Source organism: Myxocyprinus asiaticus, chromosome 48 (assembly GCF_019703515.2).
Source record: "Myxocyprinus asiaticus isolate MX2 ecotype Aquarium Trade chromosome 48, UBuf_Myxa_2, whole genome shotgun sequence".
In the NCBI taxonomy this organism is placed as follows: Eukaryota; Metazoa; Chordata; class Actinopteri; order Cypriniformes; family Catostomidae; genus Myxocyprinus; species Myxocyprinus asiaticus.
Window position 1 is genome coordinate 30,265,646 of NC_059391.1, and position 16,122 is coordinate 30,281,767.

Consider the following 16,122-nt stretch of genomic DNA (forward strand, 5'->3'; position numbering starts at 1 on the left):
TTATTTGATATGAGAACATACAAATGAATAAGACAAACTTTTAGTAAAAGGATAAAGAGGCTGTTCAAATAAAAGGACACACACCCTACTGATTCCTATTCAATATATACTCTATACACAATATTTACAATATAAGTTTCTAGTAAACAGCAACAACAATAGGTGCTTAACGCAAAGCATAATGTTATAAACTTGCACTCAATATTTAAAAAATGCATAATATAGGGGGTCTGTGTAGCTCAGCGTGTAAAGACGCTGACTATCACATCTGGAGTCACGAGTTTGAATCCAGGGCGTGCTGAGTGACTCCAGTCAGGTCTCCTAAGCAACCAAATTGGCTCGGTTGCTAGGGAGGGTAGAGTCACATGAGGCCATGCTATATTTAAGCAATATCACACTCGCAATCATGCTTTACGGCCTATATCAGCACTGCTGTGATTCGGCAGCAGGCGGAGTGCTGTAGATAATCACAGCAGTGCTGATTTAGGGCCATAAAGCACGATTGCGAGTGTGATATTGCTTATGTACAACAGCTCAATGAACAAGGAAATAAAAATAAATAAATAGGAAAAACTAAGTATGGTCATAAAAAAGGCATTTGTGCATGGAACTTCTTTCTTACATGACTGACGGATCAGAATCTGCCGTTGCTGGTTCAAACCAAATGATGCGTCCAAGCCTCTGTTAGTAATTCAAAAATGTCACTTTAGAAATAGTATCATGGCTTGGGCTGTTTCTAAGAAGTTATTGGAAACAAGGATGTGTGTGTGACAGAGAGAGAGAGAGAGAGAAAGAGAGAGAGAGAGAGAGAGAGAGAGAGAGAGAGAGAGAGATGGAGCATGTATGATCACCTGTTGCCACTTCCAAGCAAAGATGCTGTAGTGTGTTAGTCAACTTTCTGAAGATAATGCCATTTTGATCGGCTATTTTTCCACAGAGCAGGGGTATTCCTCCCTATTTCGCAGTAGCTGGTGCGCAAGAGTCAATAGAAACTGCAATCACCTCCACCATTTTGAATAGTACAAGTGCATCTCAATAAATTAGAATGTCATGGAAAAGTTAATTTATTTCAGTAATTCAACTCAAATTGTGAAACTCGTGTATTAAATAAATTCAATGCACACAGACTGAAGTAGTTTAAGTCTTTGCTTCTTTTAATTGTGATGATTTTGGCTCACATTTAACAAAAACCCACCAATTCACTATCTCAAAAAATTAGAATACATCATAAGACCAATAAAAAAAAACATTTTTAGTGAATTGCTCCCTGTTCTTCTTTCTATTTAGGCTGTCTCAATTGCTTCTGTATCTTTATGAAATCTCAGACTGACACGATGTTCAGTGGGGGCTCTGTGGGGGCCATGACATCTGTTGCAGGGCTCCCTGTTCTTCTTTCTATTTAGACTGTCTCAATTGCTCTTTATGTAATCTCAGACTGACACGATGTTCAGTGGGGGCTCTGTGGGGACCATGACATCTGTTGCAGGGCTCCCTGTTCTTCTTTCTATTTAGACTGTCTCAATTGCTCTTTATGTAATCTCAGACTGACACGATGTTCAGTGGGGGCTCTGTGGGGGCCATGACATCTGTTGCAGGGCTCCCTGTTCTTCTTTCTATTTAGACTGTCTCAATTGCTCTTTATGTAATCTCAGACTGACACGATGTTCAGTGGGGGCTCTGTGGGGACCATGACATCTGTTGCAGGGCTCCCTGTTCTTCTTTCTATTTAGACTGTCTCAATTGCTCTTTATGTAATCTCAGACTGACACGATGTTCAGTGGGGGCTCTGTGGGGGCCATGACATCTGTTGCAGGGCTCCCTGTTCTTCTTTCTATTTAGGCTGTCTCAATTGCTCTTTATGTAATCTCAGACTGACACGATGTTCAGTGGGGGCTCTGTGGGGACCATGACATCTGTTGCAGGGCTCCCTGTTCTTCTTTCTATTTAGACTGTCTCAATTGCTCTTTATGTAATCTCAGACTGACACGATGTTCAGTGGGGGCTCTGTGGGGGCCATGACATCTGTTGCAGGGCTCCCTGTTCTTCTTTCTATTTAGGCTGTCTCAATTGCTCTTTATGTAATCTCAGACTGACACGATGTTCAGTGGGGGCTCTGTGGGGACCATGACATCTGTTGCAGGGCTCCCTGTTCTTCTTTCTATTTAGACTGTCTCAATTGCTCTTTATGTAATCTCAGACTGACACGATGTTCAGTGGGGGGCTCTGTGGGGGCCATGACATCTGTTGCAGGGCTCCCTGTTCTTCTTTCTATTTAGACTGTCTCAATTGCTTCTGTCTCTTTATGAAATCTCAGACTGACACGATGTTCAATGGGGGCTCTGTGGGGACCATGACATCTGTTGCAGGGCTCCCTGTTCTTCTTTCTATTTAGACTGTCTCAATTGCTTCTGTATCTTTATGAAATCTCAGACTGACACGATGTTCAGTGGGGGCTCTGTGGGGACCATGACATCTGTTGCAGGGCTCCCTGTTCTTCTATCTATTTAGACTGTCTCAATTGCTCTTTATGTAATCTCAGACTGACACGATGTTCAGTGGGGGCTCTGTGGGGACCATGACATCTGTTGCAGGGCTCCCTGTTCTTCTATCTATTTAGACTGTCTCAATTGCTCTTTATGTAATCTCAGACTGACACGATGTTCAGTGGGGGCTCTGTGGGGACCATGACATCTGTTGCAGGGCTCCCTGTTCTTCTATCTATTTAGACTGTCTCAATTGCTCTTTATGTAATCTCAGACTGACACGATGTTCAGTGGGGGCTCTGTGGGGACCATGACATCTGTTGCAGTGCTCTCTGTTCTTCTATTCTGAACGTAATGTTTGTGAGTCTAACATTTATATTTCCTATTGACACACTAAAGCTGAAAATATAAATAACCATCTTAAGACAAATGCTTTTGTGAAACATCTTATGTGCCTAAGACATTTGCACATTACTGTATGACAATGTATAATTAAAGATACAAGAGTTTTGTTGTAATAAGTGGAATTTTATAAAATAATTAATTAAATATTCCATCACATTTCTTGTTGGTTTATGTTTGTTTATTTAAAATATAGTTAGGATCTATTATTGGATTGTAATTATGTCTCTAAAAAGTCTGCAAACACCTTTTACAAGGATTGTATTACATTTATTTCTGATTTGTTATATCTGCTCTGTAGAAATCATTTGGTCACAGACAGCAGAGGGCAGTAAATACAGTAAGTATTGCATTTCTCATTTCCAAATAGTTATTTAAAAAATAAATACTTAAATAATTACTGGAATCGTTACTGGAACAGTTAAGGAAGCGGAATCATTAAGACGAATCTGAAAATTCCATACGATTCCCATCCCTATTCATTAAGTTCTCGTGGACTCGTTCCACGTCATCATTCACTGCCGAAGTTCGATTCCAATCCTCAAGAACGCAGGAAATTACCCGGATGTGTCCTTGAAATCGAAGATGCATCGGATGGCGACTTGTGAGCAAGAACTCGGTACTACGGTGGCAGACGAAGGACATTTATCGTTTTGTTTATTTTTTTCCTCAAGAGATTCCCACTTAAGCTCCCGAAAGTCTGACGGACTTTCATATATATATATATACACTGTATATTGTGTGTAAGTATGTGCGTGATTAATTGATTCAATGGTTCATCTGTGTTATACACAAAGAAATGAAAAGTAATTTTAAAGAATATGCTGTGAAGTGAACACAGTATTGCTTACACTCAAATATTAATCTTTTGAAAAACTAGTTTTAATATTGACTCACTGTTTGTGCGACCATCATCTGGACTTTGTCTCTTGTGGAGTTCAGTAGTTTTGTCTTTCATCGCTTTTATTTCTCTTTTATATTTTCCTGCTCTCGCTCTAAATTCATCTTCACTTCTCCGCTGTTGGTATTGATACTGTATTTGTTCCTCCATCATCATCATCATCATCATCATCATCATCATTCTCTCTTTCTCTTCCTCCATCATCTTCATTTTCTCTCTTTCTTCCTCATGTTTGGTTATGAGTTCTTCTTTCTCTTTTTTCAGTTGCTACATTTGTTTTTCATGTTGATCTTTCTCCGTGTCTCTAAACATCTTACATGAGTAGTAACTGTCTCCGTTTGCTTTCACCATGGCGTCTATTTTCTCCAGTAGATCAAAAACCTGTGTGCGGTCTGTAGTCTCATTATTATTGAACACATGGAATCTGTTTCCACACTCTTCAATCAGCTTCATCAAAGGAGATCCAGGTTTTCCCAAACACTCTTCAATGTTTTTTTTCTTCAGATAATCTCCTCTGGTGAAGAGCACCATGGTGTACATTAATGAGTTTTCACCAAACATCTCTTGAATGATCTTCACTGAGTTCACCTCCTCTTGAGTGAAACGTTGTCCTAAATTCAACACAATAATGAACACATGAGGTCCTGGCAGAATCATATGAATGCAGTTAGTGATTTCTCTCTTGATGTCTTCATGACTGAGTTCAGTTTTTAACAGTCCTGGAGTGTCAGTCACAGTAATGTGTCTGCCGTTGATTTCAGCTGTTTCTATCTGACAATCTTTAGTAATGGAGTCTTGGGATAAGTCCGCTTTAAACACTTCTCTTCCTAAGATGGTGTTTCCTGTTGCACTCTTCCCAACACCAGACTTGTCAACTAGCACAATTCTCACATCATCTGTGAGAAAACAAAAACAAAATATTTGTATTGAAATTTAAAAATATTGTATTTAAGATGTTTCTCCACTTAAGACACTCCATCAGTTGTGGGGATTCTCTAGAATTTTACTTCATCATACACAACAATCTCATGATACAAACAAATAATTGCACCATATTAATATTTCAAAATAAAAGAGCAGAAGAGCTTACAGGTAGAAAGCCAATAAACAGAAAATAACAGAGAAATATTGGTCAAAAACAACCTGTCATAATCCTAAAATACATTAAACCCCTAACCCAAACTTAAACTTGTTGATTGGTTGGTCTGTATGGGAATAAAAGTTGTACCATTTAGAATGGGCCAAGTAATATGAAACCTTACAATTCCACCATCTTGTACAAATTATTAGTCTTTGGGTGCGTCCAAAACCAAAGGTAGCTGCCTTGTTGCCTCGCTGTCCTATCAGTCAATGACTTAACAGACAGCATTAGTGTCCAAAGGTATCTCCAGAAACTGCTTTTGGACAGACATCTGAGGCAGCATCAGGTCACATCATTGCTAGGATACCAGCAACAGACTATCGCTCTCTGGTGGCCAAAACAAGTAATGCATCTGCTTCATTCAACCTAACTACAAATGTCTAATAATGTCAAAATCAAGAGTGTTTTGGCAATAACCAAGTGTATATTTCATAACTACAATACCAATTTCTCCCTAGAAATGGAACATTTGAAAACAGTGGGGAAAAACACACATTTATACTCATACTGGCCAACAACCACTTCACTTGCCTCCATTTTTTTTTCTTCAGCTCAACCGCTGTGGATTTTCACACACAGGATTATGGGATTTCATAGGCAGCAAAGGATACTTATATGCTGCCTTCAAAAATCAATCAGATGAAGGTATCTCAGTAGACAGGATGTGACATGAAAATTGGATTCAGACGTGCCTTGAACCCATCCTACCTCCGTATACAGCCTCCAGAGGCAGCATTTTCCTGGTTTCGGACGCAGCCAATGTTGGCAGGACAATGACTTGTCAGTTCTTCAGTGTGCCATTAAAGTCCATACCACCAACTGTGATCATTTTAAAAATGCTGAATGGATGTTATCGGTGGGTCGGTAGGGCCATTAATTCAGAAGGGATTTGAGACACTGTGACTACACCAGCGGTGGAAAAATTACTTAAATTCCATACTTAATAGTACAAATACCTCAGCAATATATTAAGTGTAAGTCATCTATTTTTTTTATTTATTTATTTATTTTCTTCCCCTTTTTCTCCCAATTTGGAATGCCCAATTCCCAATGTGCTTTTGGTCACGTAGTGATTCGCCTCAGTCTGGGTGGTGGAGGACGAATCCCAGTTGCCTCCGCGTCTGAGACCATCAACCCGCGCATCTTATCACATGGCTTGTTGAGCATGTTGCCATGGAGACATGGCGCGTGTGGAGAATTCACACCATCCACCGCAGCAACCATGCTCAACTCACCATGTGCCCCAATGAGAACGTACCACATTATAGTGACCACGAGGAGGTTACCCCATGTGACTCTACCCTCCCTAGCAACCAGGCCAATTTGGTTGCTTAGGAGACCTGGCTGGAGTCACTCAGCATGCCCTGGGATTCGAACTAGCGAGCTAGCGAACTCCAGGGGGGATAGCCAGCGTATTTTACCACTGAGCTACCCAGGCCCCCAATCAATTAAAAATGTTAATGAATTAATTATGTGATATGCCGATTTATTAATCAAATTAATCGCAACTCATCGCACATTTAACCTCATACGACCCCGCAGCCTCATGCAAGGACTCATAGGCGATGCATAATTTAATATCTTTAAAACTGGCTGATATGAGTAGAGGAGAGTCTGGGGTATCAGTTAATGGTTAAACTTTCGATGCACCGCATCACATGACCAAACAACACAGCTCAGTTCATTTTTCGGAGAAACGACAACAAAACTACATCTGGTAAGAAATCTGATAAGTTTTCACTTTAAAACCTATTTGAGTCGAAAGAGTAGTCTCTAGTTTCATCCGATATGCTGTTTTAAAAAATGTATAGATTTTTCACAAAAGGGCATGCTGTTAAACATAATGTACGCATTCGCGGTCATTGGGTCTAATTTTCCATAAAAATCTTTTCTTTTTTTTTTTTTTTTTGACTGTGCATTATCAAACTGAGAACCAAGGGATGCATGCTAAAGGTCTAAAATGTTGCTTTCAAAAGGTTTATATGACATTAGGATTAAAATAGGACTCATTTTATAGTATCCTATGTTCGCTGTGCAATATTACATTGAGAATTAATGGATACATCCAAAAGCTGGAAAATAGTTTTAGAGGCTTTATATGGAGTTAGGATGAAAATAAGGTGGATTTCAAACTGTTCTGAGACCAGTGCAGACAGACAGCACACTGGAGGTTAAGTCATTCACTAAATAGGGAGCAAGGCAACAAGTGAGCATCCTATAGATTTCCTATGCATTCACTCCTGAATCCAAAAGTTCAGTTTCAGGCTACAGATGATGCATCAACATGTTTAGCAGACATGGGACAGTGATAATCAGTACATAGATTCATCATTTTTCATGAAACATTTTTTTTATAACATGGTTGGCAGTGATTGGATGATGCTGACCATTACCTTGAATTAATTACAGAAAATCAGCTGTAATGTCTGTAAGTTCTCAAAAACACAAATAACTAACACTCCTGGAAACATAATAAAATACTTGCTTAAAAAAAAATCGACTTTCCATAGCTATTTATTATATACACTGGCGGCCAAAAGTTTGGAATAATGTACAGATTTTGCTGCTTCAGAAGGAAATTGGTACTTTAATTCTCCAAAGTGGCATTCAACTGATCACAAAGTATAGTCAGGACATTACTGATGTAAAAACAGCTCATCACTGTTTGAAAAAAGTCATTTTTGATCAAATCTAAACAGCAGCCATCACTCCAGCACCTTCTCCTTGAGGAATCATGCTAAATTGATCATTTGGTACTAGAAAATCACTTGCCATTATTCCAAACTTTTGGCCGCCAGTGGGTATATATATTTGCATGTTTATTAGGGGCTACTAGTTCCAAATCACAAAGGGGAATGGAAATTGCACACAACAGTCACGTTCAGTTCTCAGGAGATATAGTTGTTGTAAAAGTGTCCTAAAACAACAATAATACAATATATAATGATATTTAAATAATCAAGACAATATAATATAAATATAATAATTCAAATGCATTACATTGTGGTGGCAGACATGTAAAGCATTGATAAGAAAATACAAAGTGTTTTAGAAGGCAATATATTGTTTATTTCCATATTATTAAACATAATCCAATCGTTGGCCCACAGTTCACAGCAATCCATTTTGCATTTGCAATTAAATTCATCAATCTGTTCGAGATAGATTTATTATAAGAGCTTTTCTAAGGAAGCATCAGTGTACAGAAGGATGCTATTAGAGCATAGACTTCACTTTGGTTGCATCACGTTATAAAGTTTTTAGGTCATTGTGTCAAGTTAAATGTAGTTTTAGGAGTCGCGTGGCGCCACGCGAGGGTCGGACGTGTGACCTCTGCGCACTTTGCTAGTTTTTAATACTTTTTATGTCATAAACCGGTGAGATTCGATACACCCTGTTCCATAACTGTTCTATGAAGTCAATGTGTCAAAGAATTCAAAATTCTCGGGCTCTGGAGACATTAAAAGACACTTACGTGCTCAAGCTGATACCCCTGACAAGGCCGCAGACCAGGGACTCGGTTTGGACGGTGCGGCAGGAGGGATTCAGTGTCAGCTGTCGAGCATGTCGGTAATGCTGACGAAGGTCGTCGCAGACTTGGAAGTTCTTGCTGTAATACATTGATCGATCACTGCCATGGAGTTGGTTGCAAGAATGGGGGACGTCGAGAAACTGATCGATTATCTGGAGTCATTGGAGAGGGAATTAGTTGCTAACCCGCTAACGACCAAGGCAGATTTGCAGCGCGTCTGGGAAAAGTTGGAAGACCTTGAGAATCGAAATCGGCGAAACAACGTCCGAATTCTTGGAATTCCTGAGAATGAAGAAGGCCGAGATATGGTGACTCTTTCTGAGTCTGCTCGATGTAACAGGCCATAAACTGGAAATCGAGCGAGCTCACAGGGTCTCGGTTCGGAGATCCACTGAGGGAGACAGGCCCCGATCAATTCTGGCCAAATTTCTGAGATTATCCGATAAAGATCTCGTGTTACACGAGGCGAGGAGTAAAGGAAAGCTTTCTTGGAAGAACCACAGCATTTTCTTGTTCCCGGACTTTGCGAATTCGACAGGAGAGAAACATGATCGATTCAAGGAATGCAAGAAACTCTTACATCGATGGAAGGTCACTTTTGCACTGATGTTCCCGGCCAAACTGAGAATAAATACGATGGATGGTCACAAAATATAGATGTGGGTAGGTGGGCTTCATTACATTTATCGATGATTGGGAAGGTTAATGTTATTAAAATGAATTGAATTCCAAAATTCAACTACCTTATACAATCTCTCCCTGTAGATGTCCCCCTCTCTTATTTCAAGCAATTTGATAGCATAACGAAGTCCTTCATTTGGAATGGTAAACGTCCCAGGCTACACTTCAGTAAGTTACATAGGCCAATTGACAATGGTGGGCTAGGCCTACCCAAGGGGTGTGTTAAGATCCAAGATCCAAGAGTTTTATGTGTGAGGTATTGGGCACTCAAATTTTATTTTGATCTCAGACTCTGTATTTTAGGCGATGGGGCGGTCATTAATATGGAGAATAAGCACATAAAAAAACTGGGTCCTAACTAGCGTTATAATCACCAGACAGATAGTTTTAAGGGGATGGAAGTCAGCTGGAGCGCCCCCCTTTCAGGAGTGGTGTTCGGAGATGGGCAGGGTGGCGGCTTTTAAAGAGGGGGCATCCAGAAGACTGGGGAATTTATACTTGTTTGTGGGGAAATAGGGCATATATCTGGCTTTTTTGGAGGGCTCTCGGGGAAGGACAGTGGAGTGAGAGGTGTAGTGGATGTGTGTGATTATATATATATATATATATATATATATATATATATATATATATATTAATTTTTGTGTGTGTGTGTGTGTCTATAATCATGTTACCACTGGGGTGTTGTTGGGGTTGGGGATTGGGGGGGGTAATAGTGGAGGTTAAATATTGATTCTATTTGTATATGTTTTGCTTTGTTTAATAAATTAATCAACACAAAATGTTAATCACAAATTGTAGTTTTAAACTTGACATGGGGTACGGGGACATGATTGATTGAATTAATTTTTTTAATGTGTTATTTTTTTCTATATAAACCACACTGAATTAACATGTTAAACCAACAGCCCTAATTAAAATACTACTTTAAAGGTGCACTCAGTAACTTTTTTCTTTGTGTCATGTTGGACTTACAGTGACACCTAGTGGCTTGGATGCAGCATAATTTCAAATCAATAGTTTTCAGTTTCAGATGTCGTTGTAGAAATTTTGTATTTACAGTCAGACATGATTACTTTAATCAGTGAGTGAAAGTGTCAAATAACAGGATGGTTACTGAGATTAAGTGAGTAGTATTCGGTTGGTCATGTGATTCTAACGTGGCAGCCCCCATGAGGTCGCCCCTCCCCCATGTAGAATAAAACAGCTTTTATAAGGTAACTGATATGACTGATATAAGTCTTCATTTTAATATGGTTATGATTTCCTACATATTTGGCAAAATAACAATTCGTTTCTTTAGGAGTAAAAACTTTTTAAAGAACAAAAAAATTACTGAGTGCACCTTTAAATAGAGAGTTCACCCAAAAATGAAAATTCTCTCATCATTTACTCATTTTCATATCATCTCAGATGTGTCAGACTTTCTTCAGCAGAACACAAATTAAGATTTTTAGAAGATCTGAGCTCTGTTTGTCCTTATAATGCAGGTAAACAGGTTCCAAATGACTCCAGTCGATCAATTAATGTCTTCTGAAGCAAATCTATAATGAAAACGTTAAAACATCACTTCTGATCAGTGCTCTGATGCTGGCTGAAATGTTTTAAATCATGTGAAGTTCATTTCTCTGTCTGTAAACAAAGCAGAGCTTTCGACTTCTTGCATTAACACCAACGCGCTTACATCACGCAACAGCTATGTGATGCGTCGAGTGCTGGCCTGAAGCGATTTATTTTAAGTTAAAGTTTTCATTATTGATTTATTTTCACAAAAACCTACTGATTCATTTCAGAAGACATTAATTGTTCGAATGGAGTCGTGTAGATTACTTTTCTGCTGCCTAAATGTGACTTTTGGACCGTCAAAGTTTGAAATCCATTCAATCCATAGGTATCCATTGTATGGATATACAGAGCTCAGATCTTCTTGAATCTCTGCAGAATAATGTTTGTCCGTGCTGTTTTTCAATTGTTTTCCTATGTACATTTACACTTATGCATTTATCAGACACTTTTATCCAAAGCGACTCAAAGTGCATTCAAGGTATACATTTTTTATCAGGTTGAGTGTTCCCTGGGAATCGATCCCATACCCATGACCCTGCTGTTGCTAGCGCCATGTTCTACTACTTGAGCTACAGGAACAAATATGTAAACATGATCTAAATGGACCTCTTTGACCGCTGCACCGCGTCTTGCTGTTTTCCCAGCGTATCAAGCAGGAGCGCTGCATTTTTAGACAGCTTGTGCAAAAACGTGTCTAAAGACACCTGCATCCTACGCTGCATCTAGCTATGTTTTAGCAAAATGACATGTTTGCTGTGAACGGCCCCTCACAATCTACTGTCGACTACACTGCACATCTGGACATATGCATGTCATAATGCTCTTCTCAATCATTTGATCATTATTAGATAAATTACTGCTGCCATAATCAAAAGGGAATGTGCACAAACAATAAACCTTCACCTTTATTCTTGTGAATTAATCTTTAATCTGCTGTGAATAAAGCTCAATATATAATGAGCCTAATTTCGTAAATTATCAGTAATTCTTAAGAACTGGGACAAAACATGTCTGCAATATATAATTCTGTTTTTAGGTCATAAAATGTAAAAAAAAAATCCCATTCATTAAAGTCAAAACACAAGGCATGATCCACTGAGAAAAAGAAACAGGGTTTTCATTACATATGTCTTTTTTTTATTTTTTATAAATGATTTAATGTGCGTCCTGGACCTAAGGAAAGCCCTTGTCCTGCATGTGACATAATAGCATGATGTATTATGTGTAATTCATGTTTGTAGAATAAAACATCCAGCTATCTTCAAGTAATGTTTACCACATACGTTATTTTACTCATAAATCTAAAACTACAATTATAAAAACACATAGGAAAATATGAGGGAACCCATGGCTTGAAAATGCTTGTTCTCTTAGAGGTTTTTGGAGTACATCCTGAACAGCTCTACTGCTTTCATGTCTTGCTATCCACCTTTTTCCTGACTTCTCCATGGGCAGCGCCATTATGGCTAGAGACTTCCTCTCTAATGCTCTGCACTTCCGCTAAGTAGTTGTTATTATTATCAGCTAGAGCTAGACATTAGTAACTGGTGATGGCGATCAGTGGAGGCTCTGGAGAAATATGTGCTGTTAAAGGGTGTTATAACAACTAAAATGATTTAAAATCTACTAGAAAATGAATTTTTCAACGATAAGCCCCCCCAAATGTTGCCGATGCCCGAAACATCGAGTCGTACAAGATGAAAAACATTTAAACCAAGCTAATCAGTTTTATTGCAATCATCTTTACGAGGCTCAGATCTCATTTTGCACTATTAGTGAATGTCAGTGAGGGAGAGACAGCATGTTCTCAGCAGTCTGCATGAGAAGAAGGCTCCTGTTGTTAACGCTGAAATAATGCAAAAGTACATCCCTAAACTCTGATGATTTTTCAGTGGAACCTTGGGTGACCATATGTCCTCTTTTCACTGAGATGTCCTCTTTTGGAGTGGAATATATTTACCATGTAAATGGGTGTGATTGCTGTGATAAGCAACTTTTAGTGAGAAAGTGATTTAAACATTCTCGCATCAGCTACTTTCTGGGGTACCTCAGGGCTCAGTGCTTGGGCCACTTCTCTTCTCTATATACACAACATCACTGGGACACATCATTCAGGCACATGGTTTCTCTTACCACTGTTACGCCGATGACACACAGCTCTAATTGTCTTTCCAGCCCAACGACACCACAGGGACTGCTTGAATCTCTGCCTGCCTGGCAGACATCTCGGCCTGGATGAAGGAGCACCACCTGCAACTCAACCCAGCCAAGACCGAACTCCTTGTCTTTCCAGCCAACCCTGCTGTTGAACACTACATCACTGTGCAGCTGGGTGCAACTACAGTAACGCCTTCCAAAACGGTCAGAAATATAGGGGTAACCATCGACAACCAACTCAGTTTCACAGACCACATCTCAAAGACCGCAAGATCGTGTAGCTTTACACTCTACAATATCAGGAAGATAAGACCCTTCCTCTCTGAACATGCCACACAACTGCTTGTTCAGTCACTTGTCATAACTAGACTGGACTACTGTAACACTCTCATTGCTTTGGATAAAAGCGTCTGCCAAATGAATAAATGTAAACACAGACTGTTCCACCTGTTTTGATTGTTGTTAGTGATATTTCAGTCTTACTTCATAAGAAATAAGGGGTCGTAGGTTTAATCGGGGAGTCTTCAAATAATGTGTGAAAGTGAAGAATATAGGACACAAATATTCTACTATTGCATAATATACTGTAAATGTGAGACTATAACCCTTGAATAAAAGTGACACAAGCTACATTTCTAGCAAATGGAATAGGAAAAGTGGCAGTTTTTGTCATTTAACAGACAGAAAAGATCAAGTTGTGCATATTTATTATGACAAATGCAATGTAATAAAGAAAAGTGAAAAAGGATCATACCTTTTCTTGTTTGAGATAACTTTTTAAACAGTGAACATCTGGATCCTAGACGTCTCTGAAATTAAATAACAAAGCTCACAGTTAGTCATCACATCATTATTGTGACATCAGAATAATTTTCAGGCATAAAGTACAGTGAAGTAAAGGTTTTGTTGGATATTTTATTTCTCTTCCTACCCACGGCGACATTTAAAAAAAAGAGAACACTAGTACAATTAGGTTAATGAAAATGTAACTACACAGACATAAAACATTTACTCAAAAACATTGACTAACTAGCCTGTTGTAGCTGAACAATTATGGCCAAAAACCCCTCAGATATTATTGCCAGTGGTACATTAGAAAACACTGCTAAAAACATCGGCGGCACCACAATCTTAAAGCTGCATTATGGAAGATTTTTTATGTGTATAATGAACACAATTCAATTATTGTGCAATGTTTATCTGTTAAAAGTTTGGTGAATTTATTTAGTTGGCTGTAATGCTGGATATTATTCACTTTTTAACCAAAGATGTCACTAAAGTGCCCAAAACTCTGCAGTGTAGCTTCAAGTAAAGTGTTGGTGAGCTGATATGATATCTATACCGGCATGTGTTTTTATTATTTTCTTGATATTTTCCTGGCTAATGCTGAGCTTATGAATTTAATATGCATTTTAGTGTATCTGATACATTTCTGCACGTTTGTTTCACAGCTTTCTCACAGGATATCACTAGACGACTGATATGGTTCTCTTTAGTGTGCATTGTTAGGCCTTTGTACAACTGCATACATCATGTACTCTACTGTTCTCACATTTTCTGTATCATATCTTTATAAGTTTTTTTATAGTACATGTTTTTGATCCAGTGCTGAGGCCCTGAATGATGTCTACAGATGATGTAATGATAATGTATCTTGACAGGCACAACATCTAATGTATCTGCTGTTAATTGCTCTCTGTATTATGAGATATTTCATCAAATCTTTCCACATTCAATTATACTTTTAATATTGTACTCTCCTATATCCATTCTCCTTAGCTGTTCCTTCATCTCTTCCCTTTCTTGTGGACATCTCCTACAGGACATAAAGATGTGTTTAACTGTCTCCTCCTCATGACATTCATCACATTACCCTGTAGGATGTTTTCCTATGATATGCAGAGTTTTATTTAGCTTGCAATGACTTATCCTTAGTCTACTTCTTATAACGTGTTCTTTCCTTTTATTTCCCCTCACTCTTACCTACTTTATTTTCAACCCTGTACAGATGTCTCCCTTTCTTTTCATGGTCCCACTGATGTTGCCATTTTTCCATTATCTTTTTCCATACTAGATTCTTACCTTCTGACTTTGATAACTTAACTTTGACGTCAACATGTCCGTTTTTTTGTTGCCTCTTTTGCCAATCTATCAGCTTTCTCATTTCCCTGTATTCCCACATGCGCTGGGACCCACATGAATGAAATACTTCTCCCTAGTCTGCATATTTTTTCTTTTGTTTTTTTGGATTTTCTCCCCTTTTCTCCCCAATTTGGAATGCCCAATTCCCAATGCGCTCTAAGTCAATCAGGGTGGCAGAGGATGAATCTCAGTTGCCTCCACGTCTGAGAACATCAGTCCGCGCATCTTATCACGTGACTTGTTGAGCGCGTTACCGCGGAGACATAGCACGTGTGGAGGCTTCACGCTATTCTCCGCGGCATCCATGCACAACTCACCACGCGCCCCACCGAGAGCGAGAACCACATTATAGCGACCACGAGGAGGTTACCCCATGTGACTCTACCCTCCCTAGCAACTGGGCCAATTTGGTTGCTTAGGAGACCTGGTTGGAGTCACTCAGCACGCCCTGGATTCAAACTAGTGAACTAGCGAACTCCAGGGATAGTAGTCAGCATCTTTACTCACTGAGCTACCCAGGTACCTAGTCTGCATATTCTTGAGTTTGTAAACAACATTTCATACAATAATTCTTAATGATTTCGAATTATTCCATACTTAATACTCATAAGGGCTAATACAGAGTCACTACATTTTAAAATGTTGTTATCCCTAGTCTGTTCAATCCATATTAATGCTATTAATATAGCATATAATTCAACTGTATATACATTTAAGTTGTCAGATGTTCTTTTGTTGACTCCCATTTCATATCTAAGGATGAATACTGCAGATCCTGTTGCATCCGTTTGTAGATCCTTTGACCCATCTGTAAATATTTGAATGCTGTTTTTGTACTTATAATGCTTGTATTTATAGTATTCACTGGTTATATCTATACTTCTTCTACTTCCTATAATTTTTAAAAGCTCTAGATCAACCTTCGGGTTTTCCAGTAACCAAATTGGTTTATCAGGCCACACCACAGTCTCAGCAAATTCTTTATCATACACTTCCATTTCCTTTGCTATTAAATCACCTGTCCATCCAAAACTTTCTTTCTTTCTCTTCTCCTTCTCCCAACATTTCTATAATACCTTTTTCGTTGGATGGTTATCTCCATATCCCCTTAGACTGA

The 16,122-nt window shown here is 38.8% G+C and overlaps 1 pseudogene; it reads right to left on the reverse strand.

The window, feature by feature from the left end:
- Positions 1-3,972: 3,972 nt before the first annotated feature.
- On the reverse strand, positions 3,973-12,167 carry LOC127437622 (GTPase IMAP family member 7-like; annotated as a pseudogene).
- Positions 12,168-16,122: the final 3,955 nt, after the last annotated feature.